The sequence below is a fragment of the Helianthus annuus genome, chromosome 17 (genome assembly GCF_002127325.2).
Source record: "Helianthus annuus cultivar XRQ/B chromosome 17, HanXRQr2.0-SUNRISE, whole genome shotgun sequence".
NCBI lineage: Eukaryota > Viridiplantae > Streptophyta > Magnoliopsida > Asterales > Asteraceae > Helianthus > Helianthus annuus.
In genome coordinates this window covers 100,993,566-101,006,092 of record NC_035449.2, presented here as the reverse complement: position 1 = coordinate 101,006,092, position 12,527 = coordinate 100,993,566, and positions in this window count along the sequence as shown.

The following is a 12,527-nucleotide window of genomic DNA, read 5'->3' as shown; positions in this document are numbered from 1 at the left end:
CCCCGCACAAGTTCTCGTAAACCGTCGTATAGTGGGACCCAAATACGTCCTGTTACATAGTAGGCACCGCCTTCCCTTTGTTCTAATCGTTGCCTCGAGCCGCGTAAGGCTTCAGCCTTGACGTTTTCTGGTTTCAATGCTTCTACCTGAGCATTTCGTATCCGTGCAGGAAGACTGGACTGAATAGTAAGCTGTAGCGCTCGCACGCGCTTAGGTAGGATGTCCTTTCGACTGAGGGCGTCAGTCACAACATTGGCCTTCCCTGGATGATATTTGACGGCGCATTCGTAATCGTTCAGTAGTTCAACCCATCTCCGTTGACGCGTGTTCAAATCCTTCTGCCTAAGGATATGCTCGAGACTCCTGTGATCGGTGTAAATCGTGCACCTGGTACCGTACAGGTAGTGTCGCCATATCTTAAGCGCGAAAACAACAGCTCCCAGCTCTAAATCGTGCGTCGTATTATTTCGTTCATGAATCTTGAGTTGGCGCGAGGCATAAGCATTGGCCTTGTCGTGCTGCTTCAACACACATCCAAAGCCCTGTATGGATGCATCAAGTATACTACAAAATCGTCCGTGCCCTCGGGCAATGGGAGAATAGGTGCGCTGCAGAGCCTATCCTTAAGGTACTGGAAAGCAGTCTCCTGGGGTTCTCCCCAGCGATAGGTGACACCCTTCTGTGTCAGTAACGTAAGCGGCTGAGCAATCTTGGAGAAGTCTTTTATGAACCGTCGATGGTATCCTGCCAAACCCAAGAATTGGCGTATTTCTGTTGGTGTATGCGGTGCTGGCCAGTTTCTGATCGAATCAACCTTGGATGGATCAACATGAATCCCATCCTGGTTCACCACATGGCCTAAGAAGTGGACTTCACGAAGCCAGAAGTCGCATTTTGAAAACTTTGCATACAGTTGCTCCTTTCGAATAAGTTCCAAGATAAGACGTAAGTGTTGCTCGTGCTCCTCCTGACTCTTGGAGTAGATCAGAATGTCGTCGATAAAGACAATAACGAACTTGTCAAGACAAGGTTTGCGCACCCTGTTCGTAAAGTCCGTAAATACGGCAGGTGTGTTCAATAATATCAAACCATTCATCACATCAAACATAAAATATAGTAGTTAAAATAATTCATAAAACCCAAGACATTTGATGTTCAAACCAAACTCTGTTCGAATAGCGGAAACATAATAATGAAAAACCCAAAAAGAAGTCATAAGTTCAATTAGCGTTCATTGCGTCTCCTCCTCCTAACATGAAAACTCGACCTCTTGCCTCGTTGCCATTGTTATTGTTGTTTCCCCCGTTGTTGTCGTTGTTCCCGTTGCCCTGGTTATTGTTGTGGTTCTGATTTTGGTTCAACTGAGGACAATCGCGTTTGTAGTGTCCTTCTGCCCCACACTGGAAACATCCCCGGTTTCCACGCTGTGGTTGCTGCTGCTGGTTCTGTGGAGCTGGCGGTGGGAGTTGCTGGTTCTGATTTGCAGGCCGTGGACTCCTACAGTCTTTGGCCTCATGACCCATCTTGAGGCATCTTTGACAACGAACCTTATTACACTGGCCACTGTGATGTTTGTTGCAGGTGTTACACTTCGGAAGGTTTCCTCGATACCCTCCCTGTCTGTGGCTGCTAGAGGAGTGCTGACTGGGATTCTGATAACTGTCTGTCCTTCGCTGCTGGGCTTGTGACTGTACTGATGCTGACCCCTTGCTAGAATCCCCATCCCATTTTCTCTTACTTTCACTGGGAGTAGCAAGTGTAGTAGAAGCAGTAGCGGTAGCAGTAGCACTGACACGCTTAGGCAGTTTATTCTGTTCCACTGCCTGATCGGTGATGCGATGAGCGAGACGCTGGATTTCCTGGATGTTATTGAGGTTAGCCGAGGTAACGTGGCTCTGTATTTCTGGGGCCAATCCCTTGAGATACAACTCGATTCTTTTGTAAGGAGGATCCACCATAGTTGGGCACAGAACGGCCAGCTCATTCGACCGTTTAGTAAACGCTTCAATTTCCGATCCGACCATCTTCAGATTGTAGAGCTCATCCTCCAACTTATGAATATCTTCACGCGTGCAGTACTCACGCTTGATGAGTTCCTTAAAGTCGTTCCATGGGGTGGCGTTAGCAGCTGCCAACCCTAAGATCTGCACTTGTGCGTTCCACCAAGTGAGCGCAATCCCTTCAAGTGTGCCAGTGGCGAACTTCACCCTGCGAGCCTCGGGGCATTCACACATTTCGAAAACCGACTCGAGCTTTTCAAACCAGTGGAGGAGTCCAACTGCTCCCTCCGTGCCACTGAACGAACTAGGACGACATTCCATGAAATTCTTGAAGGTGCACCCAGGCTGTTGCTGAGCGGGTTGACCTATTGTGTACGAATAGGGCAAAGTTAAGTACGAGAATTAATGTAGGATCTAAAGATCCTAGTGTCTATACTGCAGGGTATACTACCTGCTTGGGCGGCTGCAACTGCCGCAGCAACGAGAGCCTCTAGCTGGGCTTGAGTCATGGTAATTCGTGCGGCCATTGATCTTCACATCAAAGGCAATATAAGTGAGAAAGGTTCGCGAATAGTGCGATGACAGAAGAGTGTAAGCACATAAGTATTCTCATGCAATGACAAGTTGTGAGCAAGGTAATGTAAGCATACTACGAGCAAAGTTCTATGCAAATTCTAATATATAGGCAATAAACATAAACCTTATTACCTAGGAAGTTGAGTCTTGCACGTGGAGCGAAGCGTCGTTGTGGATCGTTGAGAGCACTGTTCTGGTTATAGTCTGGTTTTAATAAAACGTTTTCCCATATTAAAACCAAGTTCTCTATAACCAATGGCTCTGATACCAATCTGTCACACCCCCAAAATCCACCTGCGGAGTATCACCGCTTGGGAGCGTGACTGACCAGGATCAAGCCACCAATCATACAGAACATTGTATAAAGTAAAAGTAATCACATTATAATCCAAACCATTTCCATATGAAAGGTGTTTCCAAAACATAAATAAGTTAACATTGTTTAGCGGAAGCGTATTATTGTAAAACCCATAGCAAATAAGTATCAGACATCAAAAGTGTTTAACAAGGTGATCACGATCCAAGCCCCACAACGACCAGCTCCTCCGTGTGCAAGCTCCAAGTACCTAACGATCTGCAAGGCATGTAACAGAATGATCAACAAACTAGTTGAGCGAGTTCACAGAAAGTAAATGCGTAATAGTAAGTTCGTTTGCAACAAGTGGCTCTACTGGGCCGATTGTATGTTCTATTGGTGGTGGTGTTCCACGTTACTGGTGGTGGTGTTCCACGTTTCCTGTGGTGGTGTTCCACGTTTCCTGTGGTGGTGTTCCACGTTTCCTGTGGTGGTGTTCCACGTTTCCTGTGGTGGTGTTCCACGTTTCCTGTGGTGGTGTTCCACGTTTCCTGTGGTGGTGTTCCACGTTTCCTGTGGTGGTGTTCCACGTTTCCTGTGGTGGTGTTCCACGTTTCCTAACCACTAGACTACTCGTAACTATAGGTATCCTTCACAACCGAGGATAGTGATGTGGTAGTCTAGTCATAGTGTCAATAGAGTATCTAATCAACCTTCCAATCCCATTCCCAACCCCGGGAACCCCATGCCTTGGTAAGAGTGTGAACTCACCTTGGTTTGCTCGGTATGCTAAATAAGTGCTCACAGTTAATTAATCACGTCCGGGATAGAAAGCAACAAGAGTTGATCAGCAAGTAGTCTCCGCAAATTCGTGGTTGCCGTCACACACAATGGAGCTAGGGTTTGAACAATAACAGCCAACATACATGTTTTCACGTTTTTAAATCGTATCACAGGAATGGGCCAAGCCCATCTGAAAGACTGGGCCGAAAGATGTCGAAGGATTATGTTTCGAACCTAAAGTTATCTTTCGTGATCCTTCGATCTATCTATCATGTTTCGTGGACATCCTTCGAAGGTTGGACATCCTTCGAAGGTTGGACATCCTTCGAAGGTTGTTTGTGTGATGAAATGTGTTTCATACTAACAAGTTTACACATTTTACAAGTTTCACAATGTAACAAACAAACAACTATGTACAATCAAACAAACAAAACGTATAAAATTTCATGGCAACCATATGTGCAAATAAGTGACTAGTCAATACATGATCGTGTAATACATATGAAATCGAATCTTGGAAATTCGAGTTGTCACAGATATTGCCGTAGTCAATCTCGTAGCGCCTTCTCTTTCTCTCTCTTGAACAGAATCCCCGTGGATCTGTCTTCAGGCTCCCCCTTTCGTCAAGCTTCCGTGCTTTTGGGATCGGCACCTGGATTTCCGTATACAAGCTCCTCCAGGAATGATACCTGGCTCTTTGCATGCTTTCGTTTGCCTTGAGCTCGTCTTCAGACTCCCCCTTAGACTCAGCTGTCGGGATCGTAGTCTGGCTTTCATCATTTCACAAGTTCAGGATCAATTCCTGGCTTTGTTCTGCATCTGCTCAGGATTTGAAACCTAGTTAACCTGCATATCCTCTACCTCACCATAAGTTTCACAAATTTATAACCAATTAATTCCCGTAAACTTACCGGTAGATATCATTTACAACAAACCATATTAGTTACATCAAGTTCAAATAAATGACCTTGATTAACCAAATAAACCATTTATATATGTCATTTAAAGTTTTCAACATATTCCCCAAACCTGTTCATCATGATTAGCCCTCGAATTTTGAATATCAGCTCTTCAAAATCAGTTGTCGAAAATCTTTTTGACTTTTCAAAAAATTTATGCTAAAACACTCCGAAAATCTTTTTGGATTTTTGTTTTTGAATGAAAAGCAGTAAACAAATATATACAAATAATATTTTTGTGAGTTTGTGTAAGAGGATCATATCAGTTCTTGAGACAAATCACTAGCACCGTTAAGCTTTAATCATTTTAAGTTCTAAACGATTCACCTCGATTGACGATATAGTTGTCCTCTTAAATTTTCACACAATTTTCAATCTGTTCAGGATACGATTTAGATGTTTTAGGAACTTAGCTCAATTCATGTGTCCCACCTCTTGAATATACTCCCGTATCCAGAATCTCAATATTCAGTCTTACAGGCAAGAATACTACAATGATGTCTGTACATAAATTAGGGGTTAAATGCGAGAACTGAGGGATCTCAGGTCAGAACTTCCGTTCAGCAGAGAGATATCAGTTTCGACTTTGCAGTGTGTTCCCTTTAGAGAATCTTTTAGCTACAACAACTGATTATCAATTTTATTGTCTAATCAGCTGAGGGCTTTATGCTATGTTTCAAGCATTTTGGTGAAAGTATTAGCCAAGGACTAGGTCAGAACTACCGTCCAGCAGAAGTCCCGGAATAATACCCCAGACAACGTAGAGTATAACCACCTAGTATATCAGAATACGAGACCTTTCAAACGAGATTTCAGGGGTTACCTATATATCCAAGTAGTGTTCCCCACGAATTTCACAAGTTTGAAATTTTAGGTTTATATCCCGAATAAATCTACTAAATGTACGAAAACCTATCGTCACATCATCAGTGAGACCGTTTATTACATTTGACATTACATTTCTTTAGCATGCTGTGATAGTCCACTGATTTACTATCATTTCCTCTTTTTTCACAGCAAAACTCATTTTTAACTTTTCAATGTTTTTGGAATTTTCAAATTTTCTAATTTTTTTAAAATTTTTCTCCCCCTAAAATCAAAATATGTTTCAATTTTGATTTTCAAGGAAAATTTGAAAACTGTACAAATAAAATGACAAACTGATATTGAATCACTTCAATTCTCCATCCACTTGGCATAAACAATCAGAACTCCCCCTCACAACAAACTATTTTCCCATTATGATTTCAAAACACTTAAGTTTGTTTTAATCAAAATGGTTTTTCCGGAAAATTAGTTTTGTGTGTTGTTTCATAAACTCGAGGTTTCATCACATTGTTTTTCATATTATCACTTGTAGGAAAGATGAATCAAGTACAACTTAATGTCCCTGATTTATCTTTTGAAAGACGAAAAATCACCAGAGTGAAATTTCTCAAGAAATATGCCGATACCTGTTCCACACTTACCAACCTGGGAACTCCGGCAAGTCAGGATTTTTCACTTGAAAAGATCCACCCAAGCCTGACCAGCCTTGGGTTTGATAGTTTTTACCTCAACAACTGGCTCTTCTGGTTTTGTCGAACCAGAATCATTGCCTGAGTGTGGCTTGTCTGACTTTGACCTGTCAGATTCATCGCCTGAAGGTGGCTTGTCTGATTTCGACATATCAGATTCATCGCCGACCTTTTTCTCGTCCTTTTTCGTCCTCAGATTTGCATCTGACGAATTCGGTTTACTTGACTTTGTTGTCGAGTGAATCGTTTCATCAGCACTATTATTCGATTTGTCGGGTGAACCCGAGGACAAAATCCTTTCGAGATACTCTCTCGCCTTCTTCCTCTTCTTCCGCAGTCTGTCTTTTTGCCCCTGAGAAAGTTTTACTTTCGTTTCCTGAACTTTCTGTTCTTGAACTTTTGGTTCTTGAACTTTCTGTCCTTTGGGCTTGACATTGACTGGTTTCTTTGCCATTCTTTGAGATTCAGCCCTCGATCTTCCCATTGATCTCCTTGGGCAATCTCTTGCAATGTGACCTCTGATATTGCAATTAAAGCATCTTCTTGTCTCATAATTCCATCTTTGGCAGTTAACAGCAATGTGTCCTTGATAGCCACAAGAGTAACACACTCTGTTATCATACCTCTTCTCTCCTTCATATCGTATACCATTTTCATACCACACACTTAAATCATAGCATTGAGTTGCCTTGTGGTAGTCATTTCTCTTCTTGTATCCTTGATTTGGCATTTGAGCAATGTGGTCAGACCTGCACCACTTATTACCAACACTTTGTAAGTTTTCATTTTTAAATTTTTCTGATTTTTGAAAATGATTGGATGACTTATTTGATGAGCTTTTATTTTCTTTTTTAGGGTTTTTCAAATTTTTATCTTTTTGTTTCTGTTCCACAATCTTCTTTACAGGTTTTTGCTTTGAGCATTCACCTTTCTCAGTAGATTGCAAAACAGTATTTTTAAATTTTTCTTTTAAATCTAAAAATATTTTTCTTTTCTTTTCTTTTTCTTTTTCATCATCAGATACATCATCACAATCTTCAATTTTGACTTTGTCAAAATTTGTGACCTTGTCACTTATTGGAACAGAATTGATCGGTTTTGGACAAGGAAAATTCAACCTGTCTGATGAAGTCACAAAACCTTTCAATTTCGTTTCAAGTTCATCAATCTTGATCCTTGAATTCTCAGCTTCATTTTCAAGCTGAGATATTCTCTCAAGATGAGACTTAATTGATTTTTCATTTTCAATTTTAAGATTTTCAAGAACAGATTTTTCATTTTCCAAGACTTTTAACTGTTCTTGAAATCTTGTTTCATTTTCTTTCAGATTTTTGTTTTCCAATTTTATCCAGCAATCTTCATCTTCTGAAGATTTTCTTTTGCTTTCAATATCTTTTTCATTTTCTTTCAAAATTTTGTTTTCTGATGTTAAACTGTTCAAATCATTTAACAGTTTATCATTCTCAGATTTCAGTGTTTCACAGTTCAAGCGTAACTCCAGAATCTGTTCATTATCAGCCTTCTTCTCGATCTTCAAATTTTTGTTTTCCAATGTCAAACTCTCTACATCCTTCAGAAGTTTGCCATTGTCTATTTCTGATTTTTCGCATTTCAAACCATCTTCAATCATCTTTTCATATGTACCTGCACAAAAAAGTTTAACAAAATCAAGAGGATTCGAATCTTTATCAATATAACAACCCCTCTTAATATCGTATTTCATACTCTTTTTTGTTGCAAGATACACATCAATTCTTTTTTTCATTTCATCAATCACATTCGAATCTATATCTTCTAAGTTCTTTTCTAACTTCACTATTAACTCTTTCTTTTTCTTTTCAATTTCACCATTTTGTGTTCTAAGCTCTCCGATGAACTCTCTTGAACTAAATTCTGAGAACCTAGAATCCTTTTTCACCTTACACACAAATTCATCCCATTCTAAAGGTAATGCATCCTCAAACTTAGATTTCAGTTCAGCGTCTGAAATTTTTACATAACACATTCTCAAACTTGAAAGTAAATCATCATATCGCATTTCCATTTTTCTAAAATTCTCATGTTCCTTACGCATAAAATATTTGAATCTTTCAAGCACGACCTCCTTTGATTGAAGATAACTATCACAATACCAATTATTTGATTTTTCAAGTTTAATGTTTTCTTGTTCATCAAACATTTTTGCCAAATTTTGAATAATAGTGACTTGACAAAAAAAAATATTTTTTCGCTCAAAGCTCACACAATTTCAACTTCTTGGAATTTGCCCCTTGTAAAAACACTTCGAATTTCCTGCAAACACACAATCAAATGATTAGTTTAAAGAAAATATCAAACTCTCAAAACTGATCAACTGTTAAATGAACTTGTGATAGAGCCTTTGTAATAAGAATGGACGGTGATGTTGGGCTGGGATTGGGCCAAACTTGATCTATGGGCGGTGCAACAAGACAATAACAGCCACTATCTAAATGGTTAGTGCACTAATGGGCGGCAAATGTGTTTGGATGAATGGGCTGCCAAAACCACCGATTGAGCCTTCACTAAAGACAAAAAGAGGCGGTATCTTTAATTTTTTATGGGCTGTACATTTGCTTAATCATCACAACAGCATGTAATGGGGCGGTGGACTTCAAGGGGCGTAATTGAGCCAACTGTTTTCACTAATGAATATATGTCTCAGTCACATGGGTCGGCAACAAGTATTGGGCCAAATGAGAATAGTGGGGCGGTGACGTTATAACAATAGCTGACAACCTGTAAGACTCAGACAATCACATGAAGACGATGACTAATAAGCGACCCAACACTCAAACCTTATAAGCGAACCACGCTTGACATAAAAGCGGTTCAAGAGTTGACTTATGAGCGATTCACATGTGTCACTATGAGCGATTCATAATATTCTCTTTCAAGCGAGCCAAGAAGTTCACAAAAGCGATCCAACTCAAAACCAAATGAGCGATCCTCAGTTAAGACCAAATAAGCGATCCTGAATAATACCTTTCGAGCGGTCCTACCTGTTTGACGTGAATCGGAACGAAAAATCGCGATATCTCCAAAACGGCTTGGAGTTTCGAGCTGAAATTTGGTAGGATTGTAGATCGAGTCTAAACGCACATCATATCCAAAAATCAGACGAAACGGACCGTGAAAACCTGTTCAATTTGACGTTTTTCAGAAAAAAACGTAAGAAATGAGTAGAAGATGAAGAAATCGACGAAATCGGATCAAATTCTGCTGCAATCTGTACGAAAACGATGTGTTTGATCAAGCAATCGAGCTCCTAGCTCTGATACCACTTGTTAGGACCGGTTTCGATACCGTTCGATTGCGTAACGTACGTTCGACGTGCGGAATCCGTGAACTTATGTGATCGAACACTCAATAACGTACAAGAAAACGTGATTCGATTAAGATGATGTCTTGTACAATGTCGTGAATCACTTGGAGAGACTTTCTCTCTCTAGACTTTCTCTCTCTACAACTAAATCTCTAATTCTCCAAATAAGCTCCAAGTCTTCCAAAAGTCTTAACCTTTACAACTTAATGAGCTATTTATAGGCACAAGGATTATAAGGATTTCTCCTTATTTACAAGTTTGCCACCTTGCCCTTTTAACTAGTTGTAACCTAAAATGCTTAAAATCCTTCGGTTTCTTCGATTTCTGCTACGGAATAGATTGACGGAGGCGATAGACAGATATTGCACTAACAACCAGGCCTACCGATCGGCTAGCACATGGCCCCACACTTTGACAATTTCATGAAGTATAGTATTGAATGAAGTGATGTTCGGTCGAACGAGCTGTTCGACAACATTACTCATTGGGTCATGAGATACTATACTTCAACCTTTAATCGATTTTCAATTCGTTTAACATATTAGAGTGCCACCCGATCGAACACGCGGTCCGATCAGGTGACATCCAGCTGAGGACTCACTATCGAAGTGTCTAACCGATCGGTTAAGCCGGTCGATCAAACAGGCCGTTCGATCGATCGACCTGAAAGGTAAGAACACTTCAGTGTTTTCAAATACTACAATGAAAACTTCAAAAGGACAAGCCATCATACACAAACACATCCTACTCAAAGGAAGAAACAATCCACTTGAACAGTCCAACCGATCGAGCCTACCGGCCGATCGAACAGGCTGTCCGAACGGACTGTCTAACCGAACGAACCACCCGTTCGATCGAACCTACCGTTCGATCGACCAGGCAGTTCGACCCATCATCACTTGTTTCCATTTTATGCATTGCTCATCGTTATGCTATCGAACTGTTCAGGCTAACCCTACTCTCAAGCGCTCCCTTCAATCCATCAATCAATCGCTGTGAGTATACTCGAACCCTTTTTGCTTTAGCACTTTTGGGCATTACATACGTTACTTATCTAAAACACAATCGAACACACTACTCAATTACTTTAAACGCTAACTGATTATGCATGTATTACGTGACTAAATGAACGCTTGTTGATTGTGTTTACACGTGGAATGCTGTCTACCTGCCTTAACGACGTAGTACTATAGTTCGGACTCAGCACCCGTTCACACGGGGGTTGTTAAGGACAATTACTTGAATGGATTACGGTGGTAATCATGTATTGCGAACTGTCTCGGACAGTCAACCCGCAGTCATTGGTATTGATAGATCCATGTCGATAATTAACATGCTTTGTTTTCCTCTGCGTATGTGCTGGTTATGCGTAAACTATTTCGAACTCTATATGCTATTATCAAACTTGTATGCAAACCTTTACATTTCATGTATTGACTTTCTTTTAACGTATGTGACAGGCAATTAGGATGCTTATCTGCTAGGAAGGCGAGCTAGGAATAAGCGTCTAGAGCATAGTTGTCTGTAGATCTTGCAGATCAAGTATCTAGAAGCAATTAAACAATATTTATTTTATTTTATTTAAATCTGAGTTGTCGGAACAGAATTACTTGACTAGTTGTTATCTGTAATAATTTATTGTATTATTTGGGATACGGTATGGGACGTATCACTTAACTGAATAGTATTAATAGTTGTTGTGGAAACTTTTGGACAATCTGTTTCGCTCAGTGCCATGCCCCAATGATTCCGCCATCGGTTGGGGTGTGACAGATTGGTATCAGAGCCATGACTATAGGGAATTAGGCTAGACACGACCTAGTCCGGGTCGCTGTCTTAGAGACCTAGACTATAGTTAGGAACCAACAGACCAAGCGTATGTGCTATATCCTGTTACTCTTCACTATCACTCCACTCGAATTTTCAAACGGAGTCAAGCGATTTAGTCGAGATTAGGTGTGAAAGCCGCAAACTCTCGACTGGATTGCTTGATCAATGTTGATTTTATCCATTTATCAATGATTTCCTCATTATTTTCGACAATGAACGAGGAGAATTATACCAAATCAGGAGTGAAATCCATATTTTAATGAATAATCTCCTCAATTTTACTAAAACAAGGAAAAAGTTGCTAAGCTAGGGGTGAAACCCTAACCTTGACAACTTGTTTCGGATTTTAATTATCTCACCAAAGCCTCGACGGACTCCAACGACCTGAACTCACGAGTATGACCTAAGGAATGCGTGTTGAATGCCCAAGAATCGAGGCAGAAGCACGAACCTGAAAGTCGAAGTGTGACGACAAGTCTAATGTGAATAGTCGAATCGCTTTGGGTAGTCGACGTCTAATAGCCGCAGACAATCTATCCCTCGATTTTATGTGTTTCGATCTTGAGTCCGCAGTTTCCTACTTTGATCATTCGTCGATTTTATATGTTTTATGTGCATATATATGTTTATGTGTTTAAATTTTTGGAGAATTATTCGATTTTTGCCATCGCTTCGATCGACACACACGACTCGCATTGCTCTTCTACCTCAATACGCTAACAAGTCGCTGCAATTCCAGACGATATCATGCTACGAAATACGATTATACTATACTACTCGACACGCTATACGACTATACGATACTACTCGATATACTATACGAACGACACGCGAACTTGGAAGGATAGGTTTCTGTATTCTGACTGTATCTGGGACTAAATGCGTATGTGCTTCTATGTTTCTGCGTTTCTATGTTTATGTGTTTCTGTGCTCTACGTGCTTATGTGCTTCTGTGATTACGTGAATCGGTGATTATGTGCTTATGTGTTTATGTGATATGTGTTTCGACATGTTCCTAACCTTTAGTGAATAGTAAACGTGCGAGGTGAGATTCGATTTGTTGTGTCTGAGACCCACGACGATGTCTGTTGCAGACCTTGTCGTCATCTAGACACCGAACCCCACTTACCCGTCAAGAGAAGAGAGACAAGCGTCTCGCTGCTATCATCGCCAAGCAAGTGGCAAAAGCCATGAGCGAGGTGTATGAAAACGTCAGCAAATCGT